Source organism: Eleutherodactylus coqui, unplaced genomic scaffold (assembly GCF_035609145.1).
Source record: "Eleutherodactylus coqui strain aEleCoq1 unplaced genomic scaffold, aEleCoq1.hap1 HAP1_SCAFFOLD_70, whole genome shotgun sequence".
Lineage (NCBI taxonomy): Eukaryota > Metazoa > Chordata > Amphibia > Anura > Eleutherodactylidae > Eleutherodactylus > Eleutherodactylus coqui.
Window position 1 is genome coordinate 458,841 of NW_027102328.1, and position 17,251 is coordinate 476,091.

Sequence of the window (17,251 nt, forward strand, 5' to 3'; positions counted from 1 at the left end):
GTTAAGTGGACCGTGGCAGTAACCGCGTTGGTGAGGGCGCGCACAATGTTGCGGGAGACGTGGTCGTGCAGGGCTGGGACGGCACATCGGGAAAAGTAGTGGCGACTGGGAACTGAGTAGCGCGGGGCCGCCGCCTCCATGATACTTTTGAAGGACTCCGTTTCCACAACCCTATACGGCAGCATCTCAAGGCTGATGAATTTTGCGATGCGGACGGTTAACGTTTGAGCGTGCGGGTGCGTGGCGGCGTACTTGCGCTTGCGATCGAACACTTGCGCAAGCGACGGCTGAACGGTGCGCTGAACTACACTGCTGGATGGGGCCGAGGACAGCGGAGATGAGGGTGTGGGTGCAGGCCATGAGGCGGTAGTGCCTGTGTCCTGAGAGGGGGGTTGCATCTCAGTGGCAGGTTGGGGCACAGGGGGAGAGGCAGGGGTGCAAACCGGAGACGGTGAACGGCCTTTGTCCCACCTTGCGGGGTGCTTGGCCATCATATGTCTGCGCATGGTGGTGGTGGTGAGGCTGTTGGTGTTGGCTCCCCGGCTGAGCTTTGCGCGACAAAGGTTGCACACCACTGTTCGTCGGTCGTCAGGCGTCTCTGTGAAAAACTGCCAGACCTTAGAGCACCTCGGCCTACGCAGGGTGGCATGGCGCGAGGGGGCGCTTTGGGAAACACTTGGTGGATTATTCGGTCTGGCCCTGCCTCTACCCCTGGCCACCGCACTGCCTCTTGCAACCTGCCCTGCTGATGCCCTTGACTCCCCCTCTGAAGACCTGTCCTCCTGAGTAAGCGTTGCACACCAGGTGGGGTCAGTCACCTCATCGTCCTGCTGCTCTTCCTCCGAATCCTCTGTGCGCTGCTCCCTGGGACTTACTGCCCTTACTACTACCTCACTGCAAGACAACTGTGTCTGATCGTCATCGTCCTCCTCACCCACAGAAAGTTGTTGAGACAGTTGGCGGAAGTCCCCAGCCTCTTCCCCCGGACCCCGGGAACTTTCGAATGGTTGGGCATCAGTGACGATAAACTCCTCTGGTGGGAGAGGAACCGCTGCTGCCCAATCTAAGCAGGGGCCCGAGAACAGTTCCTGGGAGTGTTCCCGCTCCTGAGCAGGTGTCATTGTAGTGGAGTGAGGAGGCTGGGAGGAAGGAGGAGCAGCAGACAGAGGATTCGGATTGGCAGCAGTGGACGGCGCAGAACTGCGGGTAGACGATAGGTTGCTCGAAGCACTTTCTGCCATCCAGGACAGGACCTGCTCACACTGCTCATTTTCTAATAACCGTCTCCCGCGTGGACCCATTAATTGGGCGATGAATGTGGGGACGCCAGAAACGTGCCTCTCTCCTAATCGCGCAGCAGACAGCTGCGACACACCTGGATCAGGAGCTTGGCCTGTGCCCACACCCTCACTTGGCCCTCCGCGTCCTCTGCCACGTCCACGTCCACGTCCTCTAGGCTTACCCCTACCCCTCAGCATGCTGTATTACCAGTGATTAGATTTCCCAGGCAGGAAATAAATTGGCGCAAGACTGCAGGCCAAATATAATTTTTGCCCTTTTTGGAAAACGAAAGGCCCCACTGCCTCTAGTGAATGAATTATCAAAGTTTAATAACTGTGCTGTGTCCCTGCTTATGTGTCACAGAACGTGAGGGTAGCAGAGTTATTATAACTCTTGGAGAGCAGGTATTTTTTTTCCCAATTAAGGAAAGCAAATGGCGAACACAGCAGTAAAGCGTAGCTGGCTGCGTATGATTTAGCAATGTTTTTCACGCAGCTCACACGTGTCCACCGCCCTTAGGACGGACAGAGGCTGGACAAATAGATTTCTTTTCAGTTTTTTCCCACCAACAGGCAGCACTGCGTATATTCAATGAACCTGCGAAGTTTAATAACTGCGCTGTGTCCCTGCTTATGTGTCACAGAACGTGAGGGTAGCAGAGTTATTATAACTCTTGGAGAGCAGGTATTTTTTTTCCCAATTAAGGAAAGCAAATGGCGAACACAGCAGTAAAGCGTAGCTGGCTGCGTATGATTTAGCAATGTTTTTCACGCAGCTCACACGTGTCCACCGCCCTTAGGACGGACAGAGGCTGGACAAATAGATTTCTTTTCAGTTTTTTTCCCACCAACAGGCAGCACTGCGTATATTCAATGAACCTGCGAAGTTTAATAACTGCGCTGTGTCCCTGCTTATGTGTCACAGAACGTGAGGGTAGCAGAGTTATTATAACTCTTGGAGAGCAGGTATTTTTTTTCCCAATTAAGGAAAGCAAATGGCGAACACAGCAGTAAAGCGTAGCTGGCTGCGTATGATTTAGCAATGTTTTTCACGCAGCTCACACGTGTCCACCGCCCTTAGGACGGACAGAGGCTGGACAAATAGATTTCTTTTCAGTTTTTTCCCACCAACAGGCAGCACTGCGTATATTCAATGAACCTGCGAAGTTTAATAACTGCGCTGTGTCCCTGCTTATGTGTCACAGAACGTGAGGGTAGCAGAGTTATTATAACTCTTGGAGAGCAGGTATTTTTTTTCCCAATTAAGGAAAGCAAATGGCGAACACAGCAGTAAAGCGTAGCTGGCTGCGTATGATTTAGCAATGTTTTTCACGCAGCTCACACGTGTCCACCGCCCTTAGGACGGACAGAGGCTGGACAAATAGATTTCTTTTCAGTTTTTTCCCACCAACAGGCAGCACTGCGTATATTCAATGAACCTGCGAAGTTTAATAACTGCGCTGTGTCCCTGCTTATGTGTCACAGAACGTGAGGGTAGCAGAGTTATTATAACTCTTGGAGAGCAGGTATTTTTTTTCCCAATTAAGGAAAGCAAATGGCGAACCCAGCAGTAAAGCGTAGCTGGCTGCGTATGATTTAGCAATGTTTTTCACGCAGCTCACACGTGTCCACCGCCCTTAGGACGGACAGAGGCTGGACAAATAGATTTGTTTTCAGTTTTTTCCCACCAACAGGCAGCACTGCGTATATTCAATGAACCTGCGAAGTTTAATAACTGCGCTGTGTCCCTGCTTATGTGTCACAGAACGTGAGGGTAGCAGAGTTATTATAACTCTTGGAGAGCAGGTATTTTTTTTCCCCAATTAAGGAAAGCAAATGGCGAACCCAGCAGTAAAGCGTAGCTGGCTGCGTATGATTTAGCAATGTTTTTCACGCAGCTCACACGTCTCCACAGGCGTAAGGACGGACACAGGCTGGACAAATAGATTTCTTTTCAGTTTTTTCCCACCAACAGGCAGCACTGCGTATATTCAATGAACCTGCGAAGTTTAATAACTGCGCTGTGTCCCTGCTTATGTGTCACAGAACGTGAGGGTAGCAGAGTTATTATAACTCTTGGAGAGCAGGTATTTTTTTTCCCAATTAAGGAAAGCAAATGGCGAACCCAGCAGTAAAGCGTAGCTGGCTGCGTATGATTTAGCAATGTTTTTCACGCAGCTCACACGTCTACACAGGCGTAAGGACGGACACAGGCTGGACAAATAGATTTGTTTTCAGTTTTTTCCCACCAACAGGCAGCACTGCGTATATTCTATGAATAATAACTGTGTTGTGGCCCTGCCTATACAATTCTTTCCCTGCAGTATCAATGGAGGGTGCAATGCTCTGCAGAGGCGATTTTGAGAAGCCCAAAAAAAATGCAGCACAGCCAACAGCAGCCTGGACAGTACTGCACACGGATAAATATGGCCCTAGAAAGGACCGTTGAGGTTCTTGAAGGCTACACTCACTCCTAACACTCTCCCTGCCTATGCAGCACTTCTGTCCCTAATGCCAGGTGCAACGGTCTGCAGAGGCGATTTTGAGAAAAAAAAAAAAATCCCACTGCTAACAGCAGCCAACACACAGCTATCAGTGGCCCTAATAAGGACCTTTGGGGGGTCTTGAAGCCTACACTAACTACCAATTCTTTCCCTACAGCAGCTCCGGTATTAACAGCACTGTCCCTCATCTAACTCACACCGCATCTGAGGCGAGCCGCGGGAGGGGCCGACTTTTATATTAGGCGAACACCTGATCTCGCCAGCCACTCACAGCAGGGGGGTGGTATAGGGCTTAAACGTTGCAGGGGGAAGTTGTAATGCCTTCCCTGTCTTTCAATTGGCCAGAAAAGCGCGCTAACGTCTCAGGGAAGGAAGTGAAAGTAACCAGAACACCGCATGGTGTTCGTCACGAATAACGAACATCCCGAACACCCTAATATTCGCACGAATATCAAGCTCGGACGAACGCGTTCGCTCATCTCTAGTCTTAACATAAAATATGGAGGTAAAGAAACAAAGCTTTGGTGGAAAATCAACAATGTGCCCAAAATCTGTTAACCAGACATAGAAGGGTTGTTTCTGCAATAACCAAAGATGTTCTCAAGCTGCTTCTATACCCTCATTTTTACACAGTAGAACACGACAACAAAGAAGCAGAGACTCAGTGGAAAATGAAAGATGTGCTCAATAAAGACATTTGACAGCTTGCTTTAGCAAGTACGCCTGAACAGGAACTTGAACCCTGGACCCTCAGATTAAAACTCTGATGCTCTACTGACTGAGCTATCCAGGCTCTGAAAAATGCTCTTCTTAGCTCCTCTAAGCATCTTAACATAAAATATGGAGGTAAAGAAACAAAGCTTTGGTGGAAAATCAACAATGTACCCAAAATTTGTTAAACAGACATAGAAAGGTTGTTTCTGCAATAAGCAAAGATGTTCTCAAGCTGCTTCTATACCCTTGGTTTTGCACAGTAGAACACGGCACTGAAGATGCAGAGACTCAGTGGAAAATCAAAAATGTGCTCAATAAAGACATTTGACAGCTTGCTTTAGCAAGTACGCCTGAACAGGGACTTGAACCCTGGACCCTCAGATTAAAAGTCTGATGCTCTACCGACTGAGCTATCCAGGCTCTGAAAAATGCCTTTCTTAGCTCCTCTAAGCGTCTTAACATAAAATATGGAGGAAAAGAAACAAAGCTTTGGTGGAAAATCAACAATGTGCCCAAAATCTGTTAAACAGACATAGAAGGGTTGTTTCTGCAATAACCAAAGATGTTCTCAAGCTGCTTCTATACCCTCAGTTTTGCACAGTAGAACGCGACAATAAAGAAGCAGAGACTCAGTGGAAAATCAAAGATGTGCTCAATAAAGACATTTGACTGCTTGCTTTAGCAAGCACGCCTGAACAGGAACTTGAACCCTGGACCCTCAGATTAAAAGTCTGATGCTCTACCGACTGAGCTATCCAGGTTCTGAAAAATGCTCTTCTTAGCTCCTCTAAGCGTCTTAACATAAAATATGGAGGTAAAGAAACAAAGCTTTGGTGGAAAATCAACAATGTGCCCAAAATCTGTTAAACAGACATAGAAGGATTGTTTCTGCAAAACCAAAGATGTTCTCAAGCTGCTTCTATACCCTCAGTTTTGCACAGTAGAACACGGCACTGAAGATACAAAGACTCAGTGGAAAATCAAAGATGTGCTCAATAAAGACATTTGACAGCTTGCTTTAGCAAGTACGCCTGAACAGGGACTTGAACCCTGGACCCTCAGATTAAAAGTCTGATGCTCTACCGACTGAGCTATCCAGGCTCTGAAAAATGCTCTTCTTAGCTCCTCTAAGTGTCTTAACATAAAATATGGAGGTAAAGAAACAAAGTTTTGGTGGAAAATCAAAAATGTGCTCAAAATCTGCTAAACAGACATAGAAGGGTTGTTTCTGCAAAAAACAAAGATTTTCTCAAGCTGCTTCTATACCCTCAGTTTTGCACAGTAGAACACGACAATAAAGAAGCAGAGACTCAGTGGAAAATCAAAGATGTGCTCAATAAAGACATTTGACAGCTTGCTTTAGCAAGTACGCCTGAACAGGGACTCTGATGCTCTACTGACTGAGCTATCCAGGTTCTGAAAAATGCTCTTCTTAGCTCCTCTAAGCGTCTTAACATAAAATATGGAGGTAAAGAAACAAAGCTTTGGTGGAAAATCAACAATGTGCCCAAAATCTGTTAAACAGACATAGAAGGATTGTTTCTGCAAAACCAAAGATGTTCTCAAGCTGCTTCTATACCCTCAGTTTTGCACAGTAGAACACGGCACTGAAGATACAAAGACTCAGTGGAAAATCAAAGATGTGCTCAATAAAGACATTTGACAGCTTGCTTTAGCAAGTACGCCTGAACAGGGACTTGAACCCTGGACCCTCAGATTAAAAGTCTGATGCTCTACCGACTGAGCTATCCAGGCTCTGAAAAATGCTCTTCTTAGCTCCTCTAAGCGTCTTAACATAAAATATGGAGGTAAAGAAACAAAGCTTTGGTGGAAAATCAACAATGTGCCCAAAATCTGTTAAACAGACATAGAAGGGTTGTTTCTGCAATAACCAAAGATGTTCTCAAGCTGCTTCTATACCCTCATTTTTACACAGTAGAACACGACAATAAAGAAGCAGAGACTCAGTGGAAAATGAAAGATGTGCTCAATAAAGACATTTGACAGCTTGCTTTAGCAAGTACGCCTGAACAGGAACTTGAACCCTGGACCCTCAGATTAAAAGTCTGATGCTCTACCGACTGAGCTATCCAGGCTCTGAAAAATGCCTTTCTTAGCTCCTCTAAGCGTCTTAACATAAAATATGGAGGAAAAGAAACAAAGCTTTGGTGGAAAATCAACAATGTGCCCAAAATCTGTTAAACAGACATAGAAGGGTTGTTTCTGCAATAAACAAAGATGTTCTCAAGCTGCTTCTATACCCTCAGTTTTGCACAGTAGAACACGACAATAAAAAAGCAGAGACTCAGTGGAAAATCAAAGATGTGCTCAATAAAGACATTTGACAGCTTGCTTTAGCAAGTACTCCTGAACAGGGACTTGAACCCTGGACCCTCAGATTAAAAGTCTGATGCTCTACTGACTGAGCTATCCAGGTTCTCAAAAATGCTCTTCTTAGCTCCTCTAAGCGTCTTAACATAAAATATGGAGGTAAAGAAACAAAGCTTTGGTGGAAAATCAACAATGTGGCCAAAATCTGTTAAACAGACATAGAAGGATTGTTTCTGCAAAACCAAAGATGTTCTCAAGCTGCTTCTATACCCTCAGTTTTGCACAGTAGAACACGGCACTGAAGATACAAAGACTCAGTGGAAAATCAAAGATGTGCTCAATAAAGACATTTGACAGCTTGCTTTAGCAAGTACGCCTGAACAGGGACTTGAACAGTTTTGCACAGTAGAACACGGCACTGAAGATACAAAGACTCAGTGGAAAATCAAAGATGTGCTCAATAAAGACATTTGACAGCTTGCTTTAGCAAGTACGCCTGAACAGGGACTTGAACCCTGGACCCTCAGATTAAAAGTCTGATGCTCTACCGACTGAGCTATCCAGGCTCTGAAAAATGCTCTTCTTAGCTCCTCTAAGCGTCTTAACATAAAATATGGAGGTAAAGAAACAAAGCTTTGGTGGAAAATCAACAATGTGCTCAAAATTTGCTAAACAGACATAGAAGGGTTGTTTCTGCGAAAAACAAAGATTTTCTCAAGCTGCTTCTATACCCTCAGTTTTGCACAGTAGAACACGACAATAAAGAAGCAAAGACTCAGTGGAAAATCAAAGATGTGCTCAATAAAGACATTTGACAGCTTGCTTTAGCAAGTACGCCTGAACAGGGACTTGAACCCTGGACCCTCAGATTAAAAGTCTGATGCTCTACCGACGGAGCTATCCAGGCTCTGAAAAATGCTCTTCTTAGCTCTTCTAAGCGTCTTAACATAAAATATGGAGGTAAAGAAACAAAGCTTTGGTGGAAAATCAAAAATGTGCTCAAAATTTGCTAAACAGACATAGAAGGGTTGTTTCTGCAATAAGCAAAGATGTTCTCAAGCTGCTTCTATACCCTTGGTTTTGCACAGTAGAACACGGCACTGAAGATGCAGAGACTCAGTGGAAAATCAAAGATGTGCTCAATAAAGACATTTGACAGCTTGCTTTAGCAAGTACGCCTGAACAAGAACTTGAACCCTGGATCCTCAGATTAAAAGTCTGATGCTCTACCGACTGAGCTATCCAGGTTCTATAAAATGCTCTTCTTAGCTCCTCTAAGCGTCTTAACATAAAATATGGAGGTAAAGAAACAAAGCTTTGGTGGAAAATCAAAAATGTGCTCAAAATCTGCTAAACAGACATAGAAGGGTTGTTTCTGCAATAAGCAAAGATGTTCTCAAGCTGCTTCTATACCCTTGGTTTTGCACAGTAGAACACGGCACTGAAGATGCAGAGACTCAGTGGAAAATCAAAGATGTGCTCAATAAAGACATTTGACAGCTTGCTTTAGCAAGTACGCCTGAACAGGGACTTGAACCCTGGACCCTCAGATTAAAAGTCTGATGCTCTACCGACTGAGCTATCCAGGCTCTGAAAAATGCTCTTCTTAGCTCCTCTAAGTGTCTTAACATAAAATATGGAGGTAAAGAAACAAAGCTTTGGTGGAAAATCAACAATGTGCCCAAAATTTGCTAAACAGACATAGAAGGGTTGTTTCTGCAAAAAACAAAGATTTTCTCAAGCTGCTTCTATGCCCTCAGTTTTGCACAGTAGTACACGACAATATAGAAGCAAAGACTCAGTGGAAAATCAAAGATGTGCTCAATAAAGACATTTGACTGCTTGCTTTAGCAAGCACGCCTGAATAGAAACTTGAACCCTGGATCCTCAGATTAAAAGTCTGATGCTCTACCGACTGAGCTATCCAGGCTCTGAAAAATGCTCTTCTTAGCTCCTCTAAGTGTCTTAACATAAAATATGGAGGTAAAGAAACAAAGCTTTGGTGGAAAATCAAAAAAGGGGTCAAAATCTGTTAAACAGACATAGAAGGATTGTTTCTGCAAAACCAAAGATGTTCTCAAGCTGCTTCTATACCCTCAGTTTTGCACAGTAGAACACGGCACTGAAGATACAAAGACTCAGTGGAAAATCAAAGATGTGCTCAATAAAGACATTTAACAGCTTGCTTTAGCAAGTACGCCTGAACAGGGACTTGAACCCTGGACCCTCAGATTAAAAGTCTGATGCTCTACCGACTGAGCTATCCAGGCTCTGAAAAATGCTCTTCTTAGCTCCTCTAAGCATCTTAACATAAAATATGGAGGTAAAGAAACAAAGCTTTGGTGGAAAATCAACAATGTGCCCAAAATTTGCTAAACAGACATAGAAGGGTTGTTTCTGCAAAAAACAAAGATTTTCTCAAGCTGCTTCTATACCCTCAGTTTTGCACAGTAGAACACGACAATAAAGAAGCAAAGACTCAGTGGAAAATCAAAGATGTGCTCAATAAAGACATTTGACTGCTTGCTTTAGCAAGCACGCCTGAACAGAAACTTGAACCCTGGACCCTCCGATTAAAAGTCTGATGCTCTACCGACTGATCTATCCAGGCTCTGAAAAATGCTCTTCTTAGCTCCTCTAAGCATCTTAACATAAAATATGGAGGTAAAGAAACAAAGCTTTGGTGGAAAATCAAAAATGTGCTCAAAATGTGCTAAACAGACATAGAAGGGTTGTTTCTGCAATAAGCAAAGATGTTCTCAAGTTGCTTCTATACGCTTGGTTTTGCACAGTAGAACACGGCACTGAAGATGCAGAGAATCAGTGGAAAATCAAAGATGTGCTCAATAAAGACATTTGACAGCTTGCTTTAGCAAGTACGCCTGAACAGGGACTTGAACCCTGGACCCTCAGATTAAAAGTCTGATGCTCTACCGACTGAGCTATCCAGGCTCTGAAAAATGCTATTCTTAGCTCCTCTGAGTGTCTTAACATAAAATATGGAGGTAAAGAAACAAAGCTTTGGTGGAAAATCAACAATGTGCCCAAAATTTGCTAAACAGACATAGAAGGGTTGTTTCTGCAAAAAACAAAGATTTTCTCAAGCTGCTTCTATGCCCTCAGTTTTGCACAGTAGTACACGACAATATAGAAGCAAAGACTCAGTGGAAAATCAAAGATGTGCTCAATAAAGACATTTGACTGCTTGCTTTAGCAAGCACGCCTGAATAGAAACTTGAACCCTGGATCCTCAGATTAAAAGTCTGATGCTCTACCGACTGAGCTATCCAGGCTCTGAAAAATGCTCTTCTTAGCTCCTCTAAGCATCTTAACATAAAATATGGAGGTAAAGAAACAAAGCTTTGGTGGAAAATCAACAATGTGCCCAAAATTTGCTAAACAGACATAGAAGGGTTGTTTCTGCAAAAAACAAAGATTTTCTCAAGCTGCTTCTATACCCTCAGTTTTGCACAGTAGAACACGACAATAAAGAAGCAAAGACTCAGTGGAAAATCAAAGATGTGCTCAATAAAGACATTTGACTGCTTGCTTTAGCAAGCACGCCTGAACAGAAACTTGAACCCTAGACCCTCCGATTAAAAGTCTGATGCTCTACCGACTGATCTATCCAGGCTCTGAAAAATGCTCTTCTTAGCTCCTCTAAGCATCTTAACATAAAATATGGAGGTAAAGAAACAAAGCTTTGGTGGAAAATCAAAAATGTGCTCAAAATGTGCTAAACAGACATAGAAGGGTTGTTTCTGCAATAAGCAAAGATGTTCTCAAGTTGCTTCTATACGCTTGGTTTTGCACAGTAGAACACGGCACTGAAGATGCAGAGAATCAGTGGAAAATCAAAGATGTGCTCAATAAAGACATTTGACAGCTTGCTTTAGCAAGTACGCCTGAACAGGGACTTGAACCCTGGACCCTCAGATTAAAAGTCTGATGCTCTACCGACTGAGCTATCCAGGCTCTGAAAAATGCTATTCTTAGCTCCTCTGAGTGTCTTAACATAAAATATGGAGGTAAAGAAACAAAGCTTTGGTGGAAAATCAACAATGTGCCCAAAATTTGCTAAACAGACATAGAAGGGTTGTTTCTGCAAAAAACAAAGATTTTCTCAAGCTGCTTCTATGCCCTCAGTTTTGCACAGTAGTACACGACAATATAGAAGCAAAGACTCAGTGGAAAATCAAAGATGTGCTCAATAAAGACATTTGACTGCTTGCTTTAGCAAGCACGCCTGAATAGAAACTTGAACCCTGGATCCTCAGATTAAAAGTCTGATGCTCTACCGACTGAGCTATCCAGGCTCTGAAAAATGCTCTTCTTAGCTCCTCTAAGTGTCTTAACATAAAATATGGAGGTAAAGAAACAAAGCTTTGGTGGAAAATCAAAAATGTGCTCAAAATTTGCTAAACAGACATAGAAGGGTTGTTTCTGCAAAAAACAAAGATTTTCTCAAGCTGCTTCTATACCCTCAGTTTTGCACAGTAGAACACGACAATAAATAAGCAAAGACTCAGTGGAAAATCATAGATGTGCTCAATAAAGACATTTGACTGCTTGCTTTAGCAAGCACGCCTGAATAGAAACTTGAACCCTGGATCCTCAGATTAAAAGTCTGATGCTCTACCGACTGAGCTATCGAGGCTCTGAAAAATGCTCTTCTTAGCTCCTCTAAGTGTCTTAACATAAAATATGGAGGTAAAGAAACAAGGCTTTGGTGGAAAATCAAAAATGTGCTCAAAATTTGCTAAACAGACATAGAAGGGTTGTTTCTGCAAAAAACAAAGATTTTCTCAAGCTGCTTCTATACCCTCAGTTTTGCACAGTAGAACACGACAATAAAGAAGCAGAGACTCAGTGGAAAATCAAAGATGTGCTCAATAAAGACATTTGACAGCTTGCTTTAGCAAGTACGCCTGAACAGGGACTTGAACCCTGGACCCTCAGATTAAAACTCTGATGCTCTACTGACTGAGCTATCCAGGTTCTGAAAAATGCTCTTCTTAGCTCCTCTAAGCGTCTTAACATAAAATATGGAGGTAAAGAAACAAAGCTTTGGTGGAAAATCAACAATGTGCCCAAAATCTGTTAAACAGACATAGAAGGATTGTTTCTGCAAAACCAAAGATGTTCTCAAGCTGCTTCTATACCCTCAGTTTTGCACAGTAGAACACGGCACTGAAGATACAAAGACTCAGTGGAAAATCAAAGATGTGCTCAATAAAGACATTTGACAGCTTGCTTTAGCAAGTACGCCTGAACAGGGACTTGAACCCTGGACCCTCAGATTAAAAGTCTGATGCTCTACCGACTGAGCTATCCAGGCTCTGAAAAATGCTCTTCTTAGCTCCTCTAAGCGTCTTAACATAAAATATGGAGGTAAAGAAACAAAGCTTTGGTGGAAAATCAACAATGTGCTCAAAATTTGCTAAACAGACATAGAAGGGTTGTTTCTGCGAAAAACAAAGATTTTCTCAAGCTGCTTCTATACCCTCAGTTTTGCACAGTAGAACACGACAATAAAGAAGCAAAGACTCAGTGGAAAATCAAAGATGTGCTCAATAAAGACATTTGACAGCTTGCTTTAGCAAGTACGCCTGAACAGGGACTTGAACCCTGGACCCTCAGATTAAAAGTCTGATGCTCTACCGACGGAGCTATCCAGGCTCTGAAAAATGCTCTTCTTAGCTCTTCTAAGCGTCTTAACATAAAATATGGAGGTAAAGAAACAAAGCTTTGGTGGAAAATCAAAAATGTGCTCAAAATTTGCTAAACAGACATAGAAGGGTTGTTTCTGCAATAAGCAAAGATGTTCTCAAGCTGCTTCTATACCCTTGGTTTTGCACAGTAGAACACGGCACTGAAGATGCAGAGACTCAGTGGAAAATCAAAGATGTGCTCAATAAAGACATTTGACAGCTTGCTTTAGCAAGTACGCCTGAACAAGAACTTGAACCCTGGATCCTCAGATTAAAAGTCTGATGCTCTACCGACTGAGCTATCCAGGCTCTATAAAATGCTCTTCTTAGCTCCTCTAAGCGTCTTAACATAAAATATGGAGGTAAAGAAACAAAGCTTTGGTGGAAAATCAAAAATGTGCTCAAAATCTGCTAAACAGACATAGAAGGGTTGTTTCTGCAATAAGCAAAGATGTTCTCAAGCTGCTTCTATACCCTTGGTTTTGCACAGTAGAACACGGCACTGAAGATGCAGAGACTCAGTGGAAAATCAAAGATGTGCTCAATAAAGACATTTGACAGCTTGCTTTAGCAAGTACGCCTGAACAGGGACTTGAACCCTGGACCCTCAGATTAAAAGTCTGATGCTCTACCGACTGAGCTATCCAGGCTCTGAAAAATGCCTTTCTTAGCTCCTCTAAGCGTCTTAACATAAAATATGGAGGAAAAGAAACAAAGCTTTGGTGGAAAATCAACAATGTGCCCAAAATCTGTTAAACAGACATAGAAGGGTTGTTTCTGCAAAAAACAAAGATTTTCTCAAGCTGCTTCTATGCCCTCAGTTTTGCACAGTAGTACACGACAATATAGAAGCAAAGACTCAGTGGAAAATCAAAGATGTGCTCAATAAAGACATTTGACAGCTTGCTTTAGCAAGTACGCCTGAACAGGGACTTGAACCCTGGACCCTCAGATTAAAAGTCTGATGCTCTACCGACTGAGCTATCCAGGCTCTGAAAAATGCTCTTCTTAGCTCCTCTAAGCGTCTTAACATAAAATATGGAGGTAAAGAAACAAAGCTTTGGTGGAAAATCAACAATGTGCCCAAAATTTGCTAAACAGACATAGAAGGGTTGTTTCTGCAAAAAACAAAGATTTTCTCAAGCTGCTTCTATGCCCTCTGTTTTGCACAGTAGTACACGACAATATAGAAGCAAAGACTCAGTGGAAAATCAAAGATGTGCTCAATAAAGACATTTGACTGCTTGCTTTAGCAAGCACGCCTGAATAGAAACTTGAACCCTGGATCCTCAGATTAAAAGTCTGATGCTCTACCGACTGAGCTATCGAGGCTCTGAAAAATGCTCTTCTTAGCTCCTCTAAGTGTCTTAACATAAAATATGGAGGTAAAGAAACAAAGCTTTGGTGGAAAATCAAAAATGTGCTTAAAATTTGCTAAACAGACATAGAAGGGTTGTTTCTGCAAAAAACAAAGATTTTCTCAAGCTGCTTCTATACCCTCAGTTTTGCACAGTAGAACACGACAATAAAGAAGCAAAGACTCAGTGGAAAATCAAAGATGTGCTCAATAAAGACATTTGACAGCTTGCTTTAGCAAGTACGCCTGAACAGGGACTTGAACCCTGGACCCTCAGATTAAAAGTCTGATGCTCTACCGACTGAGCTATCCAGGCTCTGAAAAATGCTCTTCTTAGCTCCTCTAAGTGTCTTAACATAAAATATGGAGGTAAAGAAACAAAGTTTTGGTGGAAAATCAAAAATGTGCTCAAAATCTGCTAAACAGACATAGAAGGGTTGTTTCTGCAAAAAACAAAGATTTTCTCAAGCTGCTTCTATACCCTCAGTTTTGCACAGTAGAACACGACAATAAAGAAGCAGAGACTCAGTGGAAAATCAAAGATGTGCTCAATAAAGACATTTGACAGCTTGCTTTAGCAAGTACGCCTGAACAGGGACTTGAACCCTGGACCCTCAGATTAAAACTCTGATGCTCTACTGACTGAGCTATCCAGGTTCTGAAAAATGCTCTTCTTAGCTCCTCTAAGCGTCTTAACATAAAATATGGAGGTAAAGAAACAAAGCTTTGGTGGAAAATCAACAATGTGCCCAAAATCTGTTAAACAGACATAGAAGGATTGTTTCTGCAAAACCAAAGATGTTCTCAAGCTGCTTCTATACCCTCAGTTTTGCACAGTAGAACACGGCACTGAAGATACAAAGACTCAGTGGAAAATCAAAGATGTGCTCAATAAAGACATTTGACAGCTTGCTTTAGCAAGTACGCCTGAACAGGGACTTGAACCCTGGACCCTCAGATTAAAACTCTGATGCTCTACTGACTGAGCTATCCAGGTTCTGAAAAATGCTCTTCTTAGCTCCTCTAAGCGTCTTAACATAAAACATGGAGGTAAAGAAACAAAGCTTTGGTGGAAAATCAAAAATGTGCTCAAAATCTGCTAAACAGACATAGAAGGGTTGTTTCTCCAATAAGCAAAGATGTTCTCAAGCTGCTTCTATACGCTTGGTTTTGCACAGTAGAACACGGCACTGAAGATGCAGAGACTCAGTGGAAAATCAAAGATGTGCTCAATAAAGACATTTGACAGCTTGCTTTAGCAAGTACGCCTGAACAGGGACTTGAACCCTGGACCCTCAGATTAAAAGTCTGATGCTCTACCGACTGAGCTATCCAGGCTCTGAAAAATGCTCTTCTTAGCTCCTCTAAGTGTCTTAACATAAAATATGGAGGTAAAGAAACAAAGTTTTGGTGGAAAATCAAAAATGTGCTCAAAATCTGCTAAACAGACATAGAAGGGTTGTTTCTGCAAAAAACAAAGATTTTCTCAAGCTGCTTCTATACCCTCAGTTTTGCACAGTAGAACACGACAATAAAGAAGCAGAGACTCAGTGGAAAATCAAAGATGTGCTCAATAAAGACATTTGACAGCTTGCTTTAGCAAGTACGCCTGAACAGGGACTTGAACCCTGGACCCTCAGATTAAAACTCTGATGCTCTACTGACTGAGCTATCCAGGTTCTGAAAAATGCTCTTCTTAGCTCCTCTAAGCGTCTTAACATAAAATATGGAGGTAAAGAAACAAAGCTTTGGTGGAAAATCAACAATGTGCCCAAAATCTGTTAAACAGACATAGAAGGATTGTTTCTGCAAAACCAAAGATGTTCTCAAGCTGCTTCTATACCCTCAGTTTTGCACAGTAGAACACGGCACTGAAGATACAAAGACTCAGTGGAAAATCAAAGATGTGCTCAATAAAGACATTTGACAGCTTGCTTTAGCAAGTACGCCTGAACAGGGACTTGAACCCTGGACCCTCAGATTAAAACTCTGATGCTCTACCGACTGAGCTATCCAGGCTCTGAAAAATGCTCTTCTTAGCTCCTCTAAGTGTCTTAACATAAAATATGGAGGTAAAGAAACAAAGTTTTGGTGGAAAATCAAAAATGTGCTCAAAATCTGCTAAACAGACATAGAAGGGTTGTTTCTGCAAAAAACAAAGATTTTCTCAAGCTGCTTCTATACCCTCAGTTTTGCACAGTAGAACACGACAATAAAGAAGCAGAGACTCAGTGGAAAATCAAAGATGTGCTCAATAAAGACATTTGACAGCTTGCTTTAGCAAGTACGCCTGAACAGGGACTTGAACCCTGGACCCTCAGATTAAAACTCTGATGCTCTACTGACTGAGCTATCCAGGTTCTGAAAAATGCTCTTCTTAGCTCCTCTAAGCGTCTTAACATAAAATATGGAGGTAAAGAAACAAAGCTTTGGTGGAAAATCAACAATGTGCCCAAAATCTGTTAAACAGACATAGAAGGATTGTTTCTGCAAAACCAAAGATGTTCTCAAGCTGCTTCTATACCCTCAGTTTTGCACAGTAGAACACGGCACTGAAGATACAAAGACTCAGTGGAAAATCAAAGATGTGCTCAATAAAGACATTTGACAGCTTGCTTTAGCAAGTACGCCTGAACAGGGACTTGAACCCTGGACCCTCAGATTAAAAGTCTGATGCTCTACCGACTGAGCTATCCAGGCTCTGAAAAATGCTCTTCTTAGCTCCTCTAAGCGTCTTAACATAAAATATGGAGGTAAAGAAACAAAGCTTTGGTGGAAAATCAACAATGTGCTCAAAATTTGCTAAACAGACATAGAAGGGTTGTTTCTGCGAAAAACAAAGATTTTCTCAAGCTGCTTCTATACCCTCAGTTTTGCACAGTAGAACACGACAATAAAGAAGCAAAGACTCAGTGGAAAATCAAAGATGTGCTCAATAAAGACATTTGACAGCTTGCTTTAGCAAGTACGCCTGAACAGGGACTTGAACCCTGGACCCTCAGATTAAAAGTCTGATGCTCTACCGACGGAGCTATCCAGGCTCTGAAAAATGCTCTTCTTAGCTCTTCTAAGCGTCTTAACATAAAATATGGAGGTAAAGAAACAAAGCTTTGGTGGAAAATCAAAAATGTGCTCAAAATTTGCTAAACAGACATAGAAGGGTTGTTTCTGCAATAAGCAAAGATGTTCTCAAGCTGCTTCTATACCCTTGGTTTTGCACAGTAGAACACGGCACTGAAGATGCAGAGACTCAGTGGAAAATCAAAGATGTGCTCAATAAAGACATTTGACAGCTTGCTTTAGCAAGTACGCCTGAACAAGAACTTGAACCCTGGATCCTCAGATTAAAAGTCT